This window comes from Natrix helvetica (assembly GCF_964273705.1).
Source record: "Natrix helvetica genome assembly, chromosome: 1".
In the NCBI taxonomy this organism is placed as follows: Eukaryota; Metazoa; Chordata; class Lepidosauria; order Squamata; family Natricidae; genus Natrix; species Natrix helvetica.
In genome coordinates, this window is record NC_138548.1 from 299,738,920 (window position 1) to 299,752,569 (window position 13,650).

The window sequence follows — 13,650 nt, forward strand, 5'->3', positions numbered from 1 at the left end:
GCCCTACCCCCATCTATTCACTGCCTTCCGAGTCCCAGCTGATCGGCTGGGTCTTTTTCTGTTGCCCTGCACAGGAGAATGGAGCTGGAAAGCAGGTTAGTGGGGTGGGGAGGGAATGGGGATTTTACAGTATCCTTGTCCTGGAGTGGGATAGAAATGGAGATTTTACAGTATGCTTTCCATGGAGTGGGGTGGGAATGGGGATTTTGCAATATCTTTCCCCTGCCATGCCCACCAAGCCACGCCCACAGAACCGGTAGTAAAAAAAAATTGAATCCCACCACTGACTCAGATCTCACTTTTCTTTGTAAGAATTTATCTCAATAGCATTTCTTCTGTTTTTTGATGACTTTTTGGTAAAATCAGATTTGATTTCTACAAATACACAATACAATTATGTATATCCCAAGCAACGAACATCTCATGGAACTGAGAGACCTAAAATATTGGAAGTGGCTTCTTTGCTGTCTTTTTACTGAAATAGACATAACAATGGGATGGCTCTGTTTTCCATTAACTACTGCAAGGCTAAGCTATATTCTCAGTGTAAATTTCTTCAACTAATTTCAAAAAAAAAAGTTACATAAAAGGGATTCTTTCTTGCTACAGATTTTAAGATTGCTACATAGTGTAGACGCAGCAGGAGCTCCAAGAAATTATGCACAAAAGACCTATGTTTTTAACAAATGAAACTGATTTGCCAATTTCTTTGTAGATAATTAAAGAAGTGCAATAATAACAAATATCTTCATCTTCTACCAAACTCCCCAAAAGGAACAAAGCCTGATGACACTTAAGAAAATAATGAGGCCTCAATTCTACATACATTTGCATGGGATTAAATCTCATTTCAATCAATGAGCCTTACTTTATTAAGTCAAAAGCCAAATTGACTTAAAATTAGTTTTATGTTCAGGTAGCTATGTACAAATGGAAAAGTATCTGTGCAGAGTTGGAAGGTTATTTCCACTGTTACTACAGCATGAACTTTCACAAGAAAGAACCAATTACATAGCATGAACACTATCAGATAGCATTAGATGTGTTTCAGACTAAAAAGAAAACCCATGGTCAGACAATAAAATAATAATGATCTGAATTAGCGTCTACAAAACGTTACCCAGTGAAATAATGAAATTTTGAATAAGTAGCATTGAGTACAGAGTTGTAATTTAAAATTGCAATTCTATACCCAGTTGTCCGAATATAAATGCTGATAGTAAAAAAAAATGGTGGCCACTTTTATGCAAGCAAATATATTTATGGACATATTTGTGCTTTCTTTATAATTTAGGGGGTCGTATCAGACCCAGAGCATGACTTTATTTCATATTTAGTCTCTAGTAATACAAATTTAAAATGGTTTAAAATTTCTAAGATTTCCAACCTACACATAGCAGTTGACTATGGGCTATTAGATCTGATGAGATGGAAGGCAGGACCAAGTGCAAACCGAACCATGTGTGAATGGAACCCCATTTATTTCAAACTATTGGAAGTCGCAAGTGCAAACAGAGGAGTGGTAAAATACTGCAAATTAGGAGATGCACCACGATGTTCAATAGATATCCAGCAGGGTCAATAGACTGACACTGTATTTTTGGGAGGTGGGAAAGAGGCTTCCTCCAGAGAATGGGGGTGTTGTACAATAATAAAAAGGAAACACAAATATGAATTACCCTAAAATAAAATGCAAGAGACAATGAGTGAAGCAAATAAACTCCGTATTTTCTTTTGGTATAGAATTAATTGAAACCAACTAATGGAAAATCTTATGTCACAGTATTTGAAGTGATAGGTTTGTTGGATAATTGGGAAATAAAGGGAAAATGAGGTTTCAGAGAAACTGAAGATTTGGCATTTGTCTTCATGGTAGATGTAAAATGACTTTCCACATGGATATTTTCAGGGATTAATTCTGAGAAATAAAAACAAGCAGTGACTTCTTCCTTTTATTAATTTTTAAAATGGTATGTACTTCCAAACCTTCCCATCCACTAAGCAATCCCCTGTTTCCTTTTAGTTTTCTTGAGTTCTCAGCAGATGTGGGAGGAATAAAAAAGAAGCAAAATGGACTGTGATTAATGGCAGGACAACTCCTGGATTGCTAAGTAAATACAGGCAGTCCTCAAGTTATGACCACAATTGAGCCCAAAATTTATGCTGCCAAGTGAGACAATTGTCAAGTGAGCTTGCCCCATTTTTACGACTTTTCTTGCCACAGTTGTTAAGTGATTCACTGCATTTGTTAAGTTAGCAACACGGTTGCTAAGCGAATCTGGTTTCCCTATTGAGTTTGCTTGTCAGAAGGTTGCAAAAGCGGACACTGCAGCCATCATAAATATAAAGCAGTGGCCAAGCATCTCAATTTTGATCATGTGACCATAGGGATGCTACGATGGTCGTAAGTGTGAAAAACAGTCGTAAGTCACTTTTTTCAGGGATGTCATAACTTTGAACAGTTACTAAATGAACTGTTGTAAGTGGAAGATTACCTGCAGGGTGGACTGCTACGGGTTCACCCAGGTTCAGGAGAATCCGTAGCTAAGGTTATGAACCTCCAAATCCCACCCTTGACTGGCCCTGCCCACTCCACCCCTCCCAGAAGTCTCCATGCGGCCCGTTTTGGATGCAAGGTAAGTGCAGGGCCCGTGCAGAGGGTCGGGGAGGGGGAAAAACGGGCCTCCGGGAAGTTCCAGAAGTCTGGAAATGGGTCTGTTTCTCACCTCTGGAGGGCCTCCGGAGCCTGGGGAAGGCAAAAATGCCCCCCCCCTGCCATGGTGCAGGAGATGGACTAGGCCACGCCCACCATGGCCATCGCCACTCAGCAACCGCGCAGAGCACCCGTTGCTGAAATTTTTGAAGCCCACCCTGACTACCTGTATCTGTACCTTAGTTGGGGTTGGAGGAACCAGGCAGAGTTCAAGAAAGAGCCTCTTCCTGGATTGTTTTTAATGCAGAAGAAAGGAGGCCACAGAAAGCAGGGAGGTCTGCTCCCGAGCGCTAGCCCTGATTGGGGGGGGAGAGAGAGAGAGAGGGAGGGAGAGAGGGAGAACAATATTGCCCAGTAGGTTGCTCTTCCCTTGTAAATGGTCTCTATTATTAACAAGGTATTGCCCAAGCATGGTCTTTTTGGGGAAATGAATATATTTTGAAATCTAAAGCAAGTCAGAAATCAAAATATTTTACTTGTCAATTTTCGCTTTCAAGAAAATGTGGCATCCATCACACTTTTGATAATTTTAAAGATGGGGCAGCAACATGGCCACAAGAGGGCAGTAGAGATCACCCGATGAACCACAGGCAGCAGCCACTTTCTGTGGGGCTAAACTGTATTTTCTCTGAAAACAGGTCCACAGCAAGCGTGTTGTCAGAAAGTGATTCCCCCCCCCCCCTTTATGACATTCTCAGGGAAGCATATATCTAGATGTGGTACACAGGCGAAAAGGTTTTCTGAGTCTAGGAGCAGAGCAAAGTGTTCTTGTTGGAATAAGGAGCCCATATTCCAAGAACACGGCATCGCCACTCACTAGCAATAAAATTAGTTTCTAAGTACTTGACCAGTCCTGGTGACTGAACATTTGCAACCTGAGCTGTTCCCTTTAACACTCCCTTCTTTATGTACTCTGTAAGTCTTTATTTGGGAACGCCATATCTCCTCTTTAATTCTTTAAAAAATGTTTCTCCTGTAGTCTGAGATAGATCCCCTGCCCTCTTGAAAGGTAATATAAAATGGCTAGTTGAGCACCAGTTGCGTTTAGTCCCAGTGGAAAATCCAAGTGATTTATCCAAGGCTCTTCAAAGCTTTAGTTCACAGCGAGCCTCTTCTGCCTCTGTGCTTCATCTCATCTAATTTTTACTGTGTGTTTCAAGGCTTGAGACAAAACGCTTCACTGAGTCAAAAGATTAAAGTGTAGAAGTTTAACTAGCAAAGAGTTCAAGCAGCCACTGAACCATAGCAGGCCAGAGAGCTTCTGTGATAGGCAGGTGATTTCATCCCCATGCTCGCCAGTCTTTGCAAAGAGATGGAACTTAATTTCCCCATGGCCGCCAGACACAAAATGATACACCTTTCCCCCCAACATGCTGTGCCCATTTTGTTCTCCCTGAAAGGGACTGTGTTCTCCTCTTCCATTGAAATCTTCATTACTCTCAGTGGAAGTTTTCTTAAGCAATAAGCTCTATAAACAGCCTTCCAGATGGCATGGCACATCTGAATTACAAGCTAGCCAAGTATATTTACCCTAGCCTGTTCTAATATATGCTCTTTCTGGTTAGCAGCAGGTCTGACGTGATATGCAAATGGGAAGAAAAAGTTTGTGTACTTTTGGTTAAGAAAACCATTGATAAAGTAAGTAATTAAAGTAAGTAATAAACATAAACAAAACTGATGTGTTGCAGCTCAACTCTCAGAATTTTCAACCATCACTGGGACCAAGTTGGGAAAAGTGGTTTTAAACTACTTATATACCAAAAGGAAGACAAATATCAATAATCTCTCTTGTGGGCAGACTGTGGCCTAAGGGAAGAGTCTACATCAAATGGGGGCTTTAAACTACTACAATGCATTAGCCTTAAGGCTGCCTATGCAGCCTCTCCGAAATTGCAGTTTGCAACAAACACTTCAGCACATGGGCTAATAAATATTAGTTGGGATTTTATTACTTTTGAGAGATATCCACATGTTCTTTTTACATCTGGGTACCAGTTTTAAAGTTATGTGGCTTTGATCATCTATACTACTGTGGGAATGAGCTTTCTGAAAGGGCACAAATCCCAGCAAAGTGACCTTGGGCCAGTTTTTCTCCTTCAGCTATAAGAAAGAAAGAAAGGAAGGAAGGAAGGAAGGAAGGAAGAAAGAAAGAAAGAAAGAAAGAAAGAAAGAAAGAAAGAAAGAAAGAAAGAAAGAAAGAAAGAGTAGGCCAGTTCCAAAATCTTGGCCATGTGGCCAAGAGAAACACAACATGCTGTTCCCTATGTGGTACTTATTTATCTACTTGCATTTGTGTGTTTTTTGAACTGCTAGGTTGGCAAGAGCTGGGGCAGAAGCGGGAGCTTAGGGACTTGGGTCTACAAACTACCACCCTTCTGGTCCACAAGCCCAGTAACTTAACCACTAGGCTACCATGCCCCCTTAGTAAGGTCATTTCCAGCATCCTTAAAAAAGAAGAAAATGTAGGAAATGACATTATCTGCTGATCCTTCTTTTCTTTCCTAACCATGTCAGAGGGCCCTGGCAGAGCCTCTTCCTCTTTCATAGTTGTGTAGAAGAGAGATTTTTTGACAAACTTACCTGGTCCTTTGTTTATTGTTCAATTGAGCTGGGTTTTTTATATTTTATATTTAAAACTATCTGTTTTATTTTACTGACTGAGTTACATTAGTCTGAAATCTCTTTTTTTGTTCCCTAATATCTTATGCTAGGTATTGCACTTAAAAGTGGGCCATTTTATGGTTTTGAAGGATTTGTTCTTGCAAGTAAAAAAGTAAAATAAATAAATTTGGACAACTGCAGACAATGATTAATCCAGATTTTATGACTACAGCATATACAACGATCTTAAAAGTTAAATTATTTAAGTTAAATGAACTTCCACTTAACTCTCAACTCATTGAAAATACTTGTATGATTTTTTAAATAACCTTAAAGACTCTGAACATACAGATTTTAATGCATTTTTAAGGCTACCCAAGATGAATCAAAAGCTGTCTGTTCTGTCCCATTTCCCATATATCTCAAATAAACAAACGGATGCAACAGATACTATTTTTTACCTTGAGTCACCATTTATACAATGTGGATTAATTATACAAAATGCGAATATTGGCACTTTGTGTTCTCCACATCGTTCTCTCGGCAGAATTGTTTGGGGCGTGGGGTGATTACTTTGACTGTGTTGAGTAACAGCAAGCTTTCCATTTTTGTCATTACACCCACATACTCACCCACAAGAGAAGATGCTAATCTGGAGTAAACATCACATGTTACAGCAGTGGCCTTAAAATACATCTGACAAAGCTTAATCATATTTCAGTGTGCAATTTTATAAAAACAGGCTAGTGTTATGGGGTGTAAGGAAAGTACTATTTATAGAAAATGTCAGTTTTGTTACTTTTAATTAAAATAAGTCACTAATCATATTTCTCTTGTCAAAAACCTGGCATCAGGGCAAAATAACAAGACTTCCAAAGTCTGTCTTCCACTTTGTTTTTGCCTCCATTTATTATAAATCTTGGTTTGCTATGTAGATAACATATCTGTCCTACCTTTTCCCAACAGCAGCTTGCTTGGGTATCTTCTCCCCACAACAAGAAGTCTATGAGGTAGACACTAATGGGCCCCAAGTCAGCTAGCGAATTTCCATGGCTGAAAGTACATTAGAATATGGATCTCCCCTGCTTAACTTTAGAGACTCTGAGCCCATGAAATCTGGTATTGTTAGAATATCAGAAGAGATGCTGTCCTCTTTAAATTAGCTGAGAAAGTAGACAATATCTATCTATCTATCTATCTATCTATCTATCTATCTATCATCTATCATCTATCATCTATCATCTATCATCTATCTATCTATCATCTATCTATCATCTATCTATCATCTATCTATCTATCATCTATCTATCTATCTATCTATCTATCTATCTATCTATCTATCTATCTATCTATCATCCATCATCTATCTATCTATCTATCTATCTATCTATCTATCTATCTATCTATCTATCTATCTATCTATCTATCTACCTACCTACCTACCTACCTACCTACCTACCTACCTACCTACCTACCTATCTATCTATCTATCTATCTATCTATCTATCTATCTATCTACCTATCTACCATCTGATATATAGAGCTATTCATCTCACAGCAGTGACCCTGGGCTGTGCTCAAAAATTTAAAACCATCACAGAACTAACTACAAGCTTATGATGCTCCAATTAAGCACTACCCCCCCACTCCTGTAACAAAATGATGCCATAAATATCAACAGAATTTGCTTAACTGCTTGGCTTAAAACCTGGAGGACAGCTAGGTCCCCAAAGCCTTACAAAAATAGTTATGAATGCCATAGCCTTGTTGTAAACAAACAATATACACATTAAGTAAGGTTCTTAAAGTTCCCCATACATCTCCTTCCCTATCGGCTACAAAAGATTTCCCAAGGACCATAAGATATGGTATTACAGAAGTTTGAGAATCGCTAGAGATCTCCTGTGACAGAATTGCCATCTCAGATCCAACATTCCACCATAGAAAACCTCTTGGAGAAGAAGGCATGTGGGAACTTACTTGGTCTTGAGACACCCTCTCGAACTAGTGGTAGCTCTATCCACAGTAGCTCTGGATCTGGCATAATACAATATGGGACATGAAGTCCATAAAACAAAAGAACGAAGATGGAAAGTGAACCCCCAAAAATCTACGTTGTCCTTTTCATCAGTATAAGCCAAATAGGATCTTAGATACCTCATGGACTATTCCATTAGAGCTGTATTATTTTGGTGGTTTGTATTTTGCTTGACATTACCCAGAAATCTTGGCTCAGCCTTCCATTTTGTTTGCATTCTGTTCTGGATCTAGCTAGACCAGCTGGAGAAAGCTGAAGAACCTGCCAGAAACAAAAGGCTGTTTTTAGCTGTAATTTGTATATCTCAGAACATAAATGAATTAAGTAGTCATCTGCATATGCCTGCTAATTTGATTCAGGGAAATTTCCTCAAGTGATAGTACAATTATACACTGCATATCTAATTAGGAGCCACTGCTCAGCTGGTAAATACTAGGGCTGTGAAAAACATTAAAAAGAGGTGCGTTAGAAAACATTTTAGCACAAAATATCTGTTTTCAAAAATGCCAAAGTAGCCACATCCTTTGCAAAGCCTCCAACGGCTACTTCAAGTTGTTAAAAGCCACTTCATTTTCCTGGCATTCCCCTACGAAGTCTATGGGTAGGACGAGGATACAGGACTATCATATGTACTCTCTCCCCAGCATATGGTTTTTGCTCTCCTGCTCTATAAAATAGTCTATAAACAGTGGCTCTTTCCCACCATTCATGAACATGAATGAAGTCCCCTTTCATTCCACTTTCTGGAATACATCACTATAATCTATGCCACTGTAATCTGTTATTCCGTTGCCTCCTTTCTAAACATACCTGTTCTTTTCTTTGTGTATTCTATTTTCGTTCCTCAGCACTGAGCTTATAATTCTCCATGCAAGGTAAAGGTAAAGATTCCCTTCACACATATGTTTCCGACTCTAGGGGGTGGTGCTCATCTCCGTTTCAAAGCCAAAGAGCCAGCGCTGTCCGAAGATGTCTCCGTGGTCATGTGGCTGGCATGACTAAACGCTGAAGGCGGCCGGAACACTGTTACCTTCCCACCAAAGGTGGTTCCTATTTTTCTACTTGCATTTTTACATGCTTTCGAACTGCTAGGTTGGCAGAAGCTGGGACAAGTAATGGGAGCTCACTCCATTACACGGTGCTAAGGATTTGAACCACCAAACTGCCAACCTTTCTGATCGACAACTCAGCATCTTAGCCACTGAGCCACCACGTCCCTCAATTCTCCATATAGTAATCTCCAATTGTTGATATCTCCCTTCCTTCCAATCTTTGAATACTACTACTTTTCTTCTTATTTGCTCCTTGGGTTCTCTTCATATTTTCTCCTCAGGTTTTCTTGACATACTATCTTTAGATTATGATAGTTCAAACAAATGCACGAGTCCATCTGATGAGCCCATTTTCTCTTATCTAAAAATAAATCATTGCTTTCTCTGTGCCTTCTTGTTTATTCATATTTGTGTAAAATAAATGTGTTAATCTGTTTGCACACTAATGTTTGCCTGGTATAATTTTTCTCTTGCTTTTAAATCTTTGCTGGGCTAATTTTATTTTCAATTGTTTGTGAGTGCAAGTGTGAAATAAATACTTAGTGGGACAGAAATAGCTTTTCCCATGTAATGAATTGCTGTATACGTATCAGCCCCTCATCAGATTGGCTCCTGTGAGTTTCTATGCACTTTGGGAAGAAGGAAGTCATCTAAGAATTGATAGCTCCTTAGATGGTCTGATTAGATCTGAAATAATTCTGTACTTTTAACTTGTTCCTGAGTTGATGAATCTAAGCCAGACATTTTATACATGTTTTGTCAAACAGTGGATATGGTGATTTTGTACCCACATTGCATCTTTGGGTTTTTAAGCATGCACCCTATGTTATCCTGGTTGTGTTTCTTTACTGTTTCAGGCACATGCACACAGATACACACAGGCAACACCAATCAATCAAGAGATGAATGTAGATTTAGCTCATAGTAAATTGTGAAAATTCCATGTACAGCTTGAACCCTAACTATTAGCAAACAGGTGATTCAATAAAGAACTAACATATCCTTCAATGTCACATAGCAGAGTTGCCCGACAAAATAAATTCATTTAACTGGGCTTTGCATTTATTTTGAATACAACTTATTTTTTACTTGTGGCACATTTCAAAAATTGCCCTAGAACAGGGGTGTCAAACTCATGGCCTGTGGGTCAGATGTGTCACATGCTGGCCAAGCCGATCCCTGGTTTAGCGAAAAAGTTGTGATACGACATGTGACAACCACATGTTGTCGCGAGTTTGAAACCCCTGCCCTAGAACATTGGTTTTAGAATAATAATATGTTTTATTGCAATATAAATATTCAGCAGAACAGTGAACACTCTGAAACATTAACTGGCCAAAGACTTTTGATTAATCATAATGCCAGCCACTGCGGAATATGCTTCTGCACATCACTTGCTCTCTCTCCCACTATGAGGAGCTACCCTCCTATGTAACGATAAGGGTGCACATATTTTAATTTGACAAATATAGAACGAGAGGAGTTTATATATACTTTTCGGTCCCCTTTGGGCCCTGACTAAATAAAGCAGAAGACAGTTGCTAAGAGAAGCTCGACTGCGTCTACAGATCATGCTAGGACTAAGGAAGAGATTCTTACCTTGCACTGATCTAAAGAAATAAGCCCTTTCCAGAATAGTCAGGTGTATATACATAATTCTGATATCTACGAGCAGTGGTATATTTGTACAACTTTAGTATGTGCCAAGAGCAAAACAAGCGTGTAGAATTAACAGTGCTAAGTAAAATTGGACCTCTTTGCCTTGCAAAACCAAGAGAAAGCATACCTCTGCCTTGTATTACTGTCAGTCACCACAGCATTGACAGTCAAATCAATTGGCCTGTCTATCATACATCATAAATTGTGTGTGCCATTATGCTAAGCTGAATTGGTGCCTTGACCAAGAGTCTGGGAAGCAGGCTGAGTCAGCAAATTTCGTTCTGATTCCAAGTACCATCATCTCATGGGATTTGTGAGTAAAGGTAGTCCTCAACTTACACCATAATTGAGTCCAACATTTATGTTGCTAAGTGAGACATTTGTTAAGTGAATTTTGCCCCCTTTTACGACTTTTCTTGCCACAGTTGTTAAATAATCATTGCAGTTGTTTAGTAACCTGGTTGTTAAGAGAATCTGGCTTCCCCATTGACTTTGCTTCTCAGAAGGTCACAAAAGGGGATCACTATGACCCTGGGACATGGCAACCGTCATAAATATGAGTCAGCTGCCAAGCATCTGAATTTTGATCATGTGGCCATGGGGATGCTGCAACAGTCGTAAGTGTGAAAAATAGCCATACGTCACTTTTTTCAGTGCTATTGTAACTTTGCTGTCAACTTTGTTGTAAGTCAATAAATAAATGGTTGTAAATCAAGGACTACCTGTATAAAAGGGCTATTAGGACACGAACCATCATTTTTACTGGAAATGTTTATTTAGTGAGTTCTTAAGATATAGATATGTATGAGGCAGTCAATGGTTTTAATAGTTGCAAAGAAGAAGGGATTTCAAAAGAGGCTGTTTATATGACAGAGGTTTCCATCTAAACATACTTTGACCCTTCGACTATCTATTTTGCTCCCTCTTTCATCGATGATAATTCTTTGCCAGCCAGCATTTCTGAGGCAGGAAGTTTAAGTTCAGTCTTCATAGAGACAGGGAAAATTAAGGAGAAGACCAAAAATTAAGGAGAGGACAGAAAAATTAAGAGAGTCTCCATTCTCACATCTTAAAATTTCAAGATGGAATCCCAAAGGCATGGTTTGTACTGAAAATAAAATTTACTGCATCCTCAGTCCTGCTCATTATTTGCAGTTCCACAACTGTGGAGGAAATGTTTTTCTCTTTTTGATGCAGGGGAGGTGGATGCTAAACCATTAAAGGCTGCCTGAAAGGAAGGACATGGCCTGCACAATCTTCCCTCACGCATTTCTTCATTTTCTGCGGCCTTTTCTGCTCTTGTATCTGACAGAGTTTTCAGACCTCTTTCCATAGTCAGGATCAGGGAAAGATACACTGCAGACAAGATGCATCCTGCCAGATGCCATCAAAGGCTGGCAGTCTTGTATTGATGCTTTCTCTGGGCATAATCAGTGTAGCCGAATATAAGCCCTTGCTCATTCTTTTGACATCTAGTTTCTAGGCAACCACCAGGGGAATGGGAGAGGAGAGGTCCTGCTTTCCACTCCTCAAAAACCATGCGAAGAAAAGCTCACATTTGGCATCTCCTGATTGCTGTCCAGAGTCAGCATTCGACTGAGCTATGCTTAGGCATTTCAGCCTTGCAGAAAAGTGTTATTTGCTATTTAGGCACAAAGAGATTCCAGCCAGCCTTATTTATATACAATTATTTAAAGGACCCCACAGAAGTCAGAGTGAGGACGTGGGCAATTGGGACCAGGGGCTTTTCTGAATAACAAGCAGGAGTGAAATTCATTTTTCTGTGGGCATGGCTTGGTGGACTTGGCTTGTTGGTCGTGGCAGGGAAAGGATACTGCAAAATCTCCATTCCCACCCCACTCTGAGGCCAGCTAGAGGTGGCATTTGCCGTTTCTCCGAACTACACAAACTTTCCGCTACCGGTTCTCCAGAACCTGTCAGAACCATCTGGATTTCACCCCTGATAACAAGAGTCATCCAACCTCCTCTGCTGGGGCTTTCTTTATCATGAACAGACTCCCAAAGAAGATCCTCTTAATTCTGTGGTCTTTTTAGATCAGGCTACACCTCATCATCCCCTGTTCGTCTCAGTCTGTTTGGGGGCAAAGGTTTTACTTTTCTTCTTACAGGTAGAGCACCTCTGTGCCCCCCATTGTATCACATATTTAGCATTTGCCGCCTTAATACGTGGAACACATGAAAGGGAGCGTCATCTGACATCTTTCCAACAGTCATGGGCTGATCCAGGGGCAATGCAAATCTCATTTATAATCCTCCACCGCCTTCCGAGACCTCTGCTTCTATGCTGCGTTTGAAAAATAGCAGCTGTATTTGGGGGGGATTTTTTTAAAAAGGTTCCTTTATGCTTTATTGTGTTGTGCCTTGGATCCTGTCCTTTGCTTCTCTCCGAAGAACAGTATCTTCATCTTTTAAAAAAATAACTTGAATTTCCAATGGAAAAATAAAGCTCCTTTGTCCCAAGCCCAAGCTCTGTAAGCAATCACACAGGGCTGGGTTGGGCCTCTCTTGGTTTGCTGAAGCCTCAGTCCCACTTCTCTGCCTGCCATGTCCTCTTATAGAACTGACATTTCCAGTACTGACATTTCCACAGCTCCATCTGGGGATTAATGGCTGGATATTAGCAGTGATGGAGGCTGTTTATCATAATTAGGCTTATGAAGCTCTTGAGCATTAGGCTCTCCCTTTCCCTTCCCCCTGTTTTAATCAATTCTGAGGGAATAAGAGCAGAATCTAACAGCGGAAATAGGTGACAGACCAACCTGACTGACCAACGGACTGATTGGTGGATTGACTGACTGACGGATTGACTGATTGATTGATTTTGGTCTGCCAGGATTCATCTGTAAAGCCAGCCAAATTGTGCATGTCTTCATAGGGATAACCCCAAGCTTGACCCGACTTGGACATGTAATTGGAATTACCGAAGACATTTGGTATTTTGAAAAGACATGTATTATTTTGACATTTTCTGTAATTCAGACCTTTTCCAAGGCAATCTAAATCGACAATCCTGACAGGGATATTTCAAATACTGTAGATATTACAGTGCTACATCATCTGTATGTGCATACAAGAAAAGTTAGATCATATGCAGTTTCTCACATTTCCTGTTCCCGTGACTGCAGAAGGACCTCAGAATTACTAGATCAACAAGCAGTTTTTATTGGATCTAAGGTCAGTGTATTTTATGGACATTTGAAGTATGCAACAAAGGAACATCCATTGTGTCTGTTACTTTTATTGTTAATATCTTTCCTATATGTCTTGAACCTCTCAAGTGACTGAGGAAAAAAGAAAGAAAAAACCTAAAAACACAGAACCAATAAATCATGCATAAAAATGAAAACACACATACACAAGCACACACTCAAAGGTTACATTTGATATACAAGGGGAAAAGAAAAAAGGAAGTGAATTAACTCAGGTTTTCACCAACATTGTTCCTAAAGTTTTCTTCCCCTGTAAAATAAGTTAAAATAAAATAAGTTTGTGTTACTTAGTTCAATCTTGGGGAAGTTTAGAATTTCCTTTCCATTTCATCTGGTAAAAAATTGCACTCTTTATTG